Below are 13,485 nucleotides of genomic sequence, written 5' to 3' on the forward strand. Positions count from 1 at the left end.
TCAATCCCCCTTTGTTTTACTGCTCCCCAGTCACTTACTGCAGGAAGCGCCATCCACGGGGTGCAGTACATCCCACCGCTGCCGCCAGTCTTCACGGAGTCCCTGGGCGATGCTCTGGAACTGCTCCCTACGAAGCCAGTCAGGACTCTGGGGCAGTATCCTCTCTGGGAGCAGACTGTCTGCAGGACACGCAGCTCACACAGCTTCCACCTTCCTGGGTCTGACCTCGGAGCATTCAGCATCCTCTGCCCCTCCGTGCGCTTCCCACAGCGAGTCCGCCCAGGCGGGGTCCTGCGGAAGCCAGAGGGTCCTGTACCCCAACTTCACAGTCAGACATGACGCTCAGCCAGCCAGTAAAACAGAGGTTTATTAGACGACAGGAACATGGTCTAAAACAGAGCTTGTAGGTGCAGAGACCAGGACCCCTCAGCTGGGTCCATTCTGGGAGGCAGTGAGCCAGACAACCATGTCTGTACTTCACTCCACTCCCCAGCAGCCCCAAACTGAAACTCCCTGCAGCCCCTCTTCCTCTGGGCTTTGTTCCTTTCCTGGGCCAGGAGGTCACCTGATTCCTTTGTTCTCCAACCCCTTTAGCTCTCCCTTTACAGGGGGGAAGGGCCCGGCCATCAGTTACCAGGAAACAGGGTGTTGGCCATTCTCTGTGTCCAGACCCCTGCCCACACCTGCCCTCTAGGGCTCTGCAATGATCATACACCCTTATCCCACCATCTAGATACTTAAGAACTGCATAGGGGAAACTGAGGCACCCCCACACTATTCAGAGGAAACATTGAGAACAGTCCCACTTTGTCACACTGCATATTAAGCTAAGATTTAGAATTTCTGGACCCGGGCCTCACACCAGTGCTCAGGCATCTGTGCTGCACTACGCAAACCTAAGTCAAACCAGCCTGTGCCAGGTTTCCTAGCACCCTCCCCAGCGGTAGCCATTCTAGCCCTTTGGGATGCCCTGTGGGAAAACTTGACTGTCCATCCCGTGGCACTTTACTGGAAGCTGTTGCATCCTGCCAAGGCATCCGGCCGAGCTGTCTTTTGAGTCTACACGTGCCCGACGGCTGGAGCCAGCAACAGGGTGGAGTCAGCGTTTGAAGCACTTGTCTTGCTTGTGCTTTCGCTCCTGTTTCAGGCAATGGGCAGAGAGTCCATGAAGTGCTGGTGGACGTTTCGGGGGCATTTTCTGACCTGCTGAAGAAGGCACCTGTCGGGGGGGGGGGGGTGAAACAGACCTGTCAGACTCAAACTGGCTGATGGTGCTCACAGCTCTCGGGAGAGCTGCTGATGCCCCCTGTGTAGACCGGCGCTTCTGGAGCAGGGCCACGAGCACAGACCAGTGGGACCCCATAGTCATGCGGATCTGGGATGACTAGAACTTGCTCATGAAGAAAGCTAGATTTCTGGAGCCTTGTGAGCAGCTTGCCCAGACCCTTCAGCACCATGACATATACGCGAAGGAAGCCATTCCTGTTCAAAAGTGGGTTTCTACACCCCAGAGTCCTACAGGTCCGTTGCTAACCAGTTTGGGGTTGGAAAGTTGACTGGACGGTAAAGTGGTGGCCGAGGTTTCTGAGGCGATCAGGTGTGTGGTTTATCCAAAGGTGGGGGCATAAACAATATCCCCGAAGTAACTGCTGGCTTGGAGAGAATGGGGTTTCCCCACTGCACTGGGGCCACTGATGGGACTCATGAGCCCATTGCTTGCCCTCCTCAAGGAGCAGGAGTACCTACACTGCAAAGGGTACTACTCCATGGGCATGCAGGCCCTTGGGGACCACAGAGGGCAATTTATGGACGCCAACGTGGGCTGCACGGGAAAAGTTCATGATGCCAGGGTTTTCCGCCAGCCAGGCGTCTACCTTCATGGACAGGCCGAAACACTATTCCAAATGACAATGTCATAAATGGAGTCATTGTTCCCACGGTTATTCTAGGGGATCCCATGTACCCCCTTTTGCCTGGGCTTATGAAACAGGATCCTGATCACAGAGGCCCTGGCAAAAGGAGGTTTAATTACATTCTCAGTAGATGTAGAATGGCGGTTGAATGTGCGTTTGTCAGACTGAAATCCTCGAGCCTGAGTCTGAGTTTGGGCTTACTTTGCAGTGTAGACATTCCCTACGACCCAGTGCATCAGACCCTAAACAGATTAATGGCTAACAAAGTAAAATAAATGATGTGAATGATTTTTGTTGACACAACCTCTTTGCTACAGCAGCAGCAACAAACAACAAAACCAACGTCAAGTAAAAAAAACAGCAGTTAGGCCTGGAGGAAATGCTAGTCATGACATATTTGACAAGTGCCAGCATCTTTCATCCTGAAGCACATGGGGTAAAATTTCCAAAAGTGCCTAGCTGACTTAGAAGCATAATCACATTGACTTTCAATGTGACAGAGATTCCCCAGTCCTTAGGGCCTTCTGAAAGGGGAACGCAGGCTCTGAGGTCACTTGGGCGCTTTTGAAAATTCTACCCATTGAGTAGTACTTGAATTCTTAGGACTCCGATTCAAATTAATACACAGGAACTAATTGAAGGCATGACAGTAGTTGAACCATTGAGGGTACGTCTACACGGCAGCTGAAGGTGAGCCTCCCAGCCTAGGCAGGCAGACTCGTCCTAGCAGGGCTTGTGCTAGCGTGCTAAAAATAGCTGGGTGAACATTGTAGGGTGGGGCCAAGCCTGAGTGACTAGCCCGAGCCTCCGCTGAGGTGGGGGATGTTCTAATGAGCTGGACGAAACCTCGTTATGGTTGAGTTAAAAAACGTATTCTAACTGATGTGTGAACACACCCTTCTAGTCACATACCTGTCAGGATGAGTTAAGCAGAAGCCCCTTCCCCCACCTAAGATAAAGAGGTGTGTGAACTTGCCCAGGAATTTGGACTGAGTGGGCAGAAGGGCTTTGCTGAGAGAGAGAGAGAGAGAGAGCGCGCTAGAGGGGAAAAAAGCCAAGCAGTAGCCCAGTGCGAGCCTGGAAAAAGTGAGTGTTTGGATCTAATAAGGTGGCTAACGAGACTTGGGGCAGTAAGCAAAGAAGCTGCTCCTTTTGTTCTTGGTTCCTCATGCATTCAGAGAAGTTGGACTTTGTACATTCCTTGTCAATAAATGAGATCAAAGAAAATACCAGACTCCATCAATTTCTACTTCCAATGGGGACATCCCCATGGCTCCAAACTTTGCCTTGCCACTCTGGTCAAAAAGGGGTAATGATACACAGTCTTTACCCGACATGGGGATACACATTGTGTGTGGGGCGGTTTCAAACCTAATGTCCTCAGCCTCTACTCAGGGTTGTCTTGTTTTTGCAGCAGAAGAGCTGAGAGTCTCTGTCTGGTCCCTAGAGAAAAACAACCTGCTGCTTAGAGTAATAGGTATTATCATCATTACATATGATAACTCTGGCTATTCTTGTTAGCCATACAAATGTCCAGTCCCGCTTTCATGATTACAGTCTAATCACACATCGTAGGAAAAGGTATTTATTGGTTCAGAATTTGCCATCTTTTAATTTTATTGTATGTCCCTGTGATGTTTCTTGTGGGTGCCTGGGGTTGTGCGGTACCCACTGCCACCTGCCCTTAGCGTGGGGAAGCCAAGTCTGTGCCTGCCGGGGGTCAGCTCCTCAAATCCACTGGTCATGGGTGACACAAGCACTCCCTTCTAGGCCTATGCAGGCCCCGTTGTTACTGTACAGGTTAGCGACAGGCTCGCTCCAACACCCGAGCCAGGTCCACCTCAGATCATGGCTCTGCTTGACACACAGCACTAAGAAATGGTTACAGTCAAAAGAAGTCTGACGTTATTTACCGAACCACAGAGAGTCAAGTAGCAGCAAGTAAAAGTATTGGGAACAAATGGTTACATATAAAACAAAATCATACCCTGCGTTCTGGAGCCCAGACTTGATTAACAGGAGACTCTCACGTCTTGCAGAATATTGCTCACCCCAAAATGCTTGCAGAGCATTACAGCTAGCCTTGGCCATGACCCAGGTTTCCTGAAGCAAATACACTGTCAGTTGCCTCCCAAGTGAAGGATTTAGTGTTTTTCTTTGCCTAGTATAGATACCATAACTCCTTAAATATTATCCGTACATACATTTTGCAGTGATTATGATGACCAGTGGGCAGCTGGCTCTTCGTAATCTCACATGTCACCCTTTGGTATTATGCAGATATCCAACCCAATGTAAAAACCTATGCCCTCTGCCACTTGGCACCAAAGGGGTTCCTGGGTCACAGTCCCCTTCTTCTTGTGTTATGAGACAGGGAGAACAGAAGGGCCTAATCTACCGCCTCTACACCATTCATTATTTTATACACTTAAGTCTCCTCTGACCCATTGCTCCTCTGACCCAGATGTTAGTGATTTGAGATTCACCACTTCTTGTGGTGCATCCCCCCTCTTCTGAAGCTGGCCTGCGCCGACATCTACCTGAACAAGGTGGAGATATTTGTGGTGGTCGTGTTGGCGGTCATGGCCCCTGGCCTGCTGATCCTTGTGTCTTATGCCCACATCATCCTCAAGATGTCTTCTGCTGAGGGAAGGCACAAAGCCTTCTCCACCTGCTCCTCACACCTCGTGGTGGTGACTGTATTCTATGGATCCGTGAGTGTTATCAATTTCTGACCCAAGTCAAGTTATGGAGGGGGCAGAGACAGGCCGTTCGGCCTGGTGTACATTGTCGTCACGCCCATGCTGAACCCCGTTATCTACAGCCTGAGGAACCAAGGGGTGCAGGCGGCCTTGAGAAGAATGTTGGGGAGAAAAAAAGTGTGCTACCGTCCAGTATCCTTGCTGATGGTACCTTGCGCTGTAGAGCACTGAGTTCTTTTCACAACTCCCACAATTTGGGCAAGTCATTTTGGGTGAACAGAGTTTCTAGGTGCTACCGTAATAAAACTGACACAACCTCTTGACCCTGACTGTGCCTGCCGGGGGTCAACGCCCCATCTCCACCGACCAAGGGCAACACATGCACTCCCCCTAGGCCTATGCAGGCCCCACGGTCACTCTGCAGGTTAGTGACAGACACTCTCCAACCCCCGAGCATCTCCCTGGAGCATCCAGCCCCTTGTCCACTGGACACTTGCGGTAGTCACAGATTGGCTGCTCCCAAAGGATCAGTGAAGCCCAGGTTATCAGTTCTACCTTAGAGCACCGCTCCGCTTAACACACAGCACTTAGATACGTTTATAGTTTAAACAAGTAGATGTTAATTGAACAAAGCACAGAGATCCAAATAGCAGAAAGTAGAAGTAATGGAAACAAAGGGTTATATACATAACATACATTCTAGAGCCTAGACTTAATTCCCAAGATACTCTTGTGTCTTGTAGAGTATTTCTCACCCTGGATCCTTGCAGCGCTTTACAGTCAGGCTGGCTGGGACCCTGCTTTCATTTAAACAAATGCGTGGTCACTTTTTCTCCCAGGGGAAGGACTCAGTGAGTTTCTTTGCACTCCCTGATACACCAGCCCAATCCTTTGATCCTATTCACAAACAGGACACCCCCTCCACTCTTTGTTTCACCCTGCAGATTTACTTTGTAGATTTTGCACTCTCTCAATTTGCATCTGGCTCAGTATGCAAATAGGCCTACACCAAGAGGCGTACAATACACAATACCTGCCTGTCCAGACAGGGAGATAAGGGTCTGCTCAGGGAACTCAGAACCATAAGCCACTGTGTCACCCCTCCGCTTTAGCAAGAGTTGAGCTTTGCTGGAGGTTAGACTGTGTGTTGCTCCCTCCCACACCCATCTGACTGCTTCATAGTAAACTCCTTGAGATTCTGCCAATCTTAACCTTGCCTTGCAGGTAGCCATCACTGACCTCCAGTTCCTGAGTTCCCCAAAGACATATCCCTGCAGTGTCTAGTCCCTGTCACTGCACACTCAGAAATTATGGAGTTCACTGATTCCAAAGAGGCAGCGCACACACCAGACTGTTAGTTTAGCTGAAGACTCACACTTCACTTCAAGATCACAGCACTGAATTGGTTTATAGTAAAACTAAGGATAAGTTTATTAACAAAGAACAGAAATGTAAATGATACTAAGCAAGAGAAAAAGATACAGGTCTGGTTACAACCAAACCAAACCAAAGCATGCTTTCTAGTGACTAAAACTTAAATCTTAATAAGTTACAATCTTTGCCTAAGCAGTTTTCTCACTCACATCAAGTTACCAGCATCTTTAGCCCTCCAGGCCAGGAATCCAACTTCCACAGAATCAGAGGGTGCTGTTATCTTTGTCCCCAAATTGAGGGATAACTAGAATGGCTTTTTGCTCCTGCTTGTATTTTCCAAAGTCCATTGTCTGTCTCACGAGTTAGAAAGATTTCCTTGAGGTGCAGATTCGGACCCCCAGTGTGCTCACTACATTGTTTCCTCCATCACTTATTAGCTTGATTGCTTTGTTTACCTTATATGGAAATGTCCTTTTATTGTCCTCTCCCTGTAATTAAGCTGATCAGACAGGTAAATCCATATTCCTTTGTCTAGGGCAGACCTGGATTATGTACGGCCTCCAAATGCCATTTTAAGAACACATTTCCCGCACATATACATAACTTGCTATACACAACCCGTACACACAGAACACAAGGATTTTCGGGAGCAGCGTCACCGTTTTGCATACGATACCTAAGGTGACACCGCTTAGATACACATGACATCAACAGTGTGTTGGGTGTAGTGAGTGTGTCAGGCCTGTTGCGAGTTACAGGCTAGAGGGCCCTTTGCTGACTCAGGGGCTCTTAAGGTCACAGTTACCCCCTGCCTGGTAGGAACACCTCCAACCCACATGACCTGCCTTAAGGCCAAGACCTTAAAGACATTGTTTTGAGTATGGACACACGACTCCTTCAATATTATCCACACCCACATTTCACACCGATTAGGATGCCTAGTGGGCTGCCGGCTCTTGGTAGAGACCTCACATGCCACCATTGAGTGAAGAGTTATGCAGATATCCAACTCAGGGGCTTCCCGTAAAACCCTAGGCAACCCCTCTGCCGCTTGGCACCACGGGATTCCTGGCTCACACCTCCCCCACTCTCACTGAGGCAGTAGGGTTAGCCACTGGCTAATCCACATGCATTGCCTCAGAACCCTCGTGCCTGGACAGTGCTTCTGTCACACATTTTCCTTGCCCTTCACGTGTGCAGTTTCCATACCGTACTCATGAATGTCTGGACTCCAGCGTTGCAGTCTGGAGCTGGTACCTTCTCTTCCGTGAAGCCCTGCCAGTGGAGAATGGTCTGTTAGGACTCTGAACTTCCTGGGCAGTAGCTATAGCCTTAGTTGCCCCACAACTGCATATTTCCTTTTGATGACTGAGTAATTTTGTTCAGTGATGGGTCAGTTGTTTACTTAAAAAAAGCAATAGGACGCTTCTTATTGCCCTTGCCTGCTTGCATCAGTGCGGCTCCCAGGCCTGTACTTGATGAATCTGTGCAGAGTTCAAACATTTTATCGAAATTTGGACCGGCTAGAGCCAATGTCGCTGACAGAAGTCTTTTCACTTGAGCAAAGCCCTCCTGACAGGCTGTAGTCAAAACCACCTTGGCAGGCTGTGTCTTTTTGCAGACATCTGTCATCACAGTCGCAATGTTGTTGAAACCTTCCACGAGTCTTTGGTAATAATTCGGCAAGCCTCTAAAAGACTGAATTTGCTTTTTGGTTCAGGGTACAGGCCAGTTAACAATGGAGTCCACTTGTAAGGGTTTCTGGCAAATCTAGCCCTGTCCTGCCAATGGCCTGGATAAGGGACTTTCGCCCCATCTTGCATTTTGACACTTTTACTGTGAGACCAGCACCTTTGGGTATGTCTATACAGCAATTAGACACCCGCAGCTGGCCCATGCCAGCCGACTTGGGCTTGTGAGGCTGTTTCATTGCAGTGTAGACTTCCAGGCTCAGGCTAGAACACAGGCTCTAGGACCCGGCAAGATTGGAGGGTCCCAGAGCTTGGACTCCAGCCCGAGCCCAGAAGTCTACACTGCAATGAAACAGCCCCACAAGCCGAGCCCTGCGAGCCTGAGTCAGCTGGCATGGGCCAGCCGTGGGTTTTTCTTTGCAGTGGACAAACCCTTTGAGTCTCTTCAGCACAATTTCTCTGTGAGCCTTGTGCCCTGCCCATGCATTTCTGAAGATTGCAATATCATCAACGGAGGCCAAGTAAACGTGGTTTAGAACAGAACAGGGACTTGATTCATTTTAGGCTAGTTACAAAATGTTCCGAGCCTTGTGGCTTTTGGAACTGATGCACTTCCTCACGAGCCCTGACATGAAACTGAGCTGGAAACTTCATCAAATATTTGAGCCCTCGCTGCTTGGCAGGATCCCTTGCTCTTCTGAAAGCTGATCTCTGTTCAGCCACGTCTTTCTCAAAACCTTGCAAAATCATTCTCTCATTTTGTGGCATCCCCCAAAGCTGCTCTCCCCACCCCTCCGCCCCCCCCCCCCCCCCCCAAGAGCTGGCTGCATTATTATTTTTCTTTTACAGTAAATCTGAGAAATTTGACAATCAGTGGGTGAGGTCTGGCAAGCCAGGGTCTGCTGAGCTCTTTCTAAACCAAATTTAAAATCATCCAGCATTACTCAGCAGGTCTGACTGGACTCGGTACAAGTGCATGTCCACTTGGGGACCCGTGACCTGCGGTGATAACAGTGACCCAAAACAGCCTTCTTAAAACAGTGTTGTTTAATCTTAACCGTAGGAACACAGCACAGCAAGAGACAAGGCAGGCTATGCTTCCTCGAAGAACCCCCCAGCCTCTGGAGGTCAGGAGGCAATTGCACCCTCTAAACCATCTCAACAAACCAGGCTCTCCTCTATTCAGGAGGGATGCAGTCCTGGGAAAGCTGGGCTAGCAGGCCCACCATGGGTGGACAGAGGTAGCATGTCACCGTTAATTGTCCTTGGTGTTTGCAGAGGAGCTCTTCTCTGAGCTATTGTCCATCTTCCTAGGTCGTTTCCGGAACACCCGGCTGTTGAATTAACCCAATAGGTGCATACAAAAACATCTGTACAATATTCAGACAAGCATCATACAGTATTCACAGACTGCTACAGGGTAGCCCATAGAGCTCGCTTTAGCATTTATTTTATTCAGCAGTAATGCAAGGAACGTACAGGCCTGTATCCTGTAAGACTGGGGTTAATTATTTTTTGTCAAGGTTCAAATTTCTTAGTCAAGGTATAGTCAAGGTCCAGACTTCAGAGAAACATTTTTCACACCACAGTAACAATAATAACAACAACAAGTAATTTAAAAGATTTTGAAGTCCATTCAAAAACATCTGGCAGTCCGGATTTGGCCCGCAGTCCACCTATTGACTACCCCTGACATAACATATTATAAAAGTTGTATCCCAGCCTGTGTGCAGGGGGAGAGAGAGATGTAGCCCTTGGGAGGTGCCAGGATGATGGCCACTGGTGCTAATGAGAAAGTGATGGTGACGAGGAAGATAATGGCTAACATTTCTGGTTGTTCTGCAAGGGATGGTGGGAGTATATGGAAGTTCGGATGTACAGTATGTATTATTTCAGTCTACCTTGCTGGGTTAGAGTGTTTGTGACTTTGCTGAATGTATTAATAAACGATTACAAAGACAGAAGGGTTCCTAAAGTGTGAGTGTTGCAACCGTGGACATCAAGGTTCCCAACTGAACAGTAACTTTAATAACACTGGGCCTGATACTGGGACAAGAACTTTCAATACCTCAGAGTGATAACTGGGAATTCTTAAGTAATCAATATAATTAATATACGATTCATAGATCAGGCTACAACAGGCAACTCCAAATCCATCACAAGACTATTAAAATAACATTTTTACCCCCACTTTTCAAATAAATATTTTTCTGACCATCACCCTTCTCAGGGCTTCCTTTACCTCCTTGTTCCTCAGGCTGTAGATCAAAGGGTTCAGCATTGGAGACACCACTGAGTAGAACAGGGAAAGCAGTTTGTCGCTGCCGAGTGAGTAGCTGGATTTGGGCTTCAGATATGTCACGATGCCAGACCCGAAAAACAAGGTCACCATGATGAGGTGGGAGGAGCAGGTGGAGAAAGTTTTGCTCCTGCCCACGGCTGATGGAATACTGAGGATAGCGTGGAGGATACGGATGTAGGATACAAGGATGAGCAGGAAGGGGACCATGATGAAGGTGACAGAGATGGTGTAAACAGCTATTTCATTCCTGTAGGTATCCGTGCAGGCCAACTGCAGCAGCGGGGGCAGGTTGCAGAAGAAGTGGTTGATGCTAATAGGCGCACAGTAGGGCAGAGGGAATATGAAAGTTGTCTGCCCGACTCCCACCAGCACCCTGATGAGCTAGGACACACTTGAGAGCTGGAGACACACACCTCTGATCATCATGGTCGTGTAGCGCAGTGGGTGACATATGGCCATGTAACAGTCATATGCCATGGCAGCCAGCAGGCAACACTCAGTGATCCCCAGGAAGGAGAAGAAATACATCTGTGTGACACAGCCCAGGAAGGAAATACTCTTGTCCTCGGAGAATAAGTTCACCAGCATCTTGGGGGTAGTGGACGAAGTATAACCCATTTCCAGAAAGGACAAATTCCAAAGGAAGAAATACATGGGGGACTGAAGGGCAGGGTCCACCACCGTGATCGTGATGAGGAGGATGTTGCCCACCATGGTGATGAGGTACAACAGCAGCACCAGAAAAAAAAAGTGAAACTTGGAGCTCCAGGATGTTGGAAAAAGCCACAAAGAAGAACTGTATCACAACTGTGTGGTTCCTGCTAGCCATGTCCTACAGTTGTTTTCTATCTGTGGAGATAATAAAATCACAGAGGCATAGGACTGGAAGGGACCTCGAGAGGTCATCTAGTCCAGTCCCCTGCACTCATGGCAGGACTAAATATTATCTAGACCATCCCTGACAGGTGTTTGTCTAACCTGCTCTTAAAAATCTCCAATGATGGAGATTCCATAACTCCCTAGGCAATTTATTCCATGCTTAACCACCCTGACAGTTAGGAAGTTTTTCCTAATGTCCAGCCTAAACCACCCTTGCTGCAATTTAAGCTCATTGCTTCTTGTCCTATCCTCAGAGGTTAAGGAGAACAGTTTTCCTCCCTCCTCCTTGTAACAACCTTTTATGTCCCCTCTCAGTCTCCTCTTCTCCAGACAAAACAAACCCAATTTTTTTTAATCTTCCCTCATAGGTCATATTTTCTAGACCGTTGATCATTTTTCTTGCTCTTCTCTGGACTTTCTCCAATTTGTCCACTTCTTTCTTGAAATGTGGCGCCCAGAACTGAACAGAATACTCCAGTTGAGGTCTAATCAGCCGGGGGTAGAGTGGAAGAATTACTTCTCATGTCTTGCTTACAACACTTCTGCTAAGACATCCTAGAATGAAGTTTGGGTTTTTTGGAACAGTGTTACACTGTTGACTCATATCTAGTTTGTGATCCACTATGAGCCCCCAGATCCCTTTCCGTAGTGCTCCTTCCTAGGCAGTCATTTCCCATCTTGTACGTGTGCAACTGATTGTTCCTTCCTAAGTGAAGTACTTTGCATTTGTCATTATTGAATTTCATTCGATTTACTTCAGATCATTTCTCCAGTTTGTCCAGATCATTTTGAATTTTAATCCTATCCTCCAAAGCACTTGCAACCACTCTCATCTTGGTGTGGTCCGCAAACTTTATAAGAGTACTCTTTATACCGTTATCTAAATCACTGATGAAGATATTGAACAGAACCCAACCCAGAACCAATCCCTGTGGGACCCCACTCATTATGCACCTCCAGCATGACTGTGAACCACGGATAACTGCTCTCTGGGAATGGTTTTCCAACCAGTTATGCACCCACCTTATAGTAGCTCCATCTAGATGGTATTTCCCTAGTTTGTTTATGAGAAGGTCACGTGAGACAGTATCAAAAGCCTTACAAAATCCAAGATATACCACAGCTACCGCTTCCCCCCTATCCACAAGGCTTGTTACCCTGTCAAAGAAAGCTATCAGGTTGGTTCATTAACTGGTTAAGTTGGGTTGTAGCAGGATGGTCACCTGCTCCAGCCTTAAAGGACTTAAAACAGCCCAGGACTGTGGCTGGGAGCAAGCAGTTCCCAGGCTCATTGGGGGAAGCAGGCTCAGCTGTGGCCACACCCCAATCAGGGCTCAGCTGGCCCTTATAAGAGGGCAGTAGGCCAGGAGCAGAGAGTCTCCTCTAGCTGTAGAGGGAGACAAGCCTGGCTGCTGGGGAGCATACCATAGTACCTGAGGCGGAGCAGGGCTGGGGGAAGGCCAGAGGAGCTGGGGAGGTGAGGTGGGGATAGAGGGTGGGGGTTCCCTGGGGAGGGGAGACCCAAATCTGTGGGGTACTGCAGGGGGCAGCAGCCCGGGTAAAGGGGCACCGTGGTCTGGGAGGGACACGGGGGCCAGCGGCAAGCGGGACACCAGCCTGCAGAGGGTGCTCCAGAGGCTGGAAGAGCTAATTCCCAAGGACGACCAGCAGGAAACACCGCAGGGGTGAGTCCCGCACCATGACATTGGTGAATCGTATAAGAAATTTATATACATAATCTCTGATACAACAAATTTTCAGTGGTGTTTTCATTTGTGGATGCCCAGTGTAGGACATCTGGCACTTTATGCACAGTGGCACTAAGATCCCACAGCTCCCACTGACTTCAGTTGGAAAGCCAGGCTCAGTGTGTCACAACTTGGACATCCAAAACAGGAGGCATCTAAAGCAAGTGGCCCGTTTTGAGAACGTCAGCCTGAATCTCCCTGCTCTGTAAAACGAGGAGAGGATTGCTCTGTCTCACCAAGTAGACCAGGCTTTATTTCCTGTTCCCCAGATCAGGTTACAGAGGTTGATATCCCTGGCTCCGATACCAGCCAGACCACGTTGGATGTGTCTACACAGCATTTTGGAGCAACCAGGAGCGAGTCTCCCAGCCCGGGTCAGCAGACTTAGCCCATCCGTCTCACTAGACTTCATATCCTGAGCTCCAGCCTCACCGGCTATCATTTTCCTGTGAGAGTTCATTTGAGAGCACAGTGATCGCTATGGAGCATTTAGTGATTTAATGAAGTCAAGACAAAAATGATCAAAGACAAAACCACCCCATCCCCTGTGGGAGAACACTTTTCACAAAGTGATCACTCTGTGTCTAAGCTATCAGTCCTCATCCTCAAAGGAAACCTGCACAACACTTTCAAAAGACAATCCTGGGAGCTTAAATTCATAACTTTACTAGATACTAAAAATCATGGACTGAACAGAGACACTGGATTTATGGCTTATTACAACAATCTGTGACTCCGACTAACCACCCTCCCAGCTGCTTTTTTCCACCCCCCTTCCTTTCCTCCCTATGACTGGAGGGTAGTAACGAGCCACTTCACTTTGAATGGTCCCTTGAAATGTGTGTTAACTGCTTATGCCGAACAATCTGTTCCCCT

At 48.4% G+C, this 13,485-nt stretch overlaps 2 long non-coding RNA genes and 1 pseudogene across 2 annotated transcripts in view; 1 reads left to right on the forward strand and 2 right to left on the reverse strand.

The window, feature by feature from the left end:
• LOC142069082 (uncharacterized) overlaps positions 1 to 13,485 on the reverse strand; it is a 289,489-nt gene that overhangs the window by 130,687 nt on the left and 145,317 nt on the right. The window lies entirely within an intron of this gene.
• The window catches only part of LOC142069081 (uncharacterized), a 289,831-nt gene that overhangs the window by 103,873 nt on the left and 172,473 nt on the right, over positions 1 to 13,485 (forward strand). The window lies entirely within an intron of this gene.
• LOC142068909 (olfactory receptor 10A4-like) lies at positions 9,875 to 10,826 on the reverse strand (annotated as a pseudogene).

This window comes from Caretta caretta, chromosome 14, assembly GCF_965140235.1.
Source record: "Caretta caretta isolate rCarCar2 chromosome 14, rCarCar1.hap1, whole genome shotgun sequence".
In the NCBI taxonomy this organism is placed as follows: Eukaryota; Metazoa; Chordata; order Testudines; family Cheloniidae; genus Caretta; species Caretta caretta.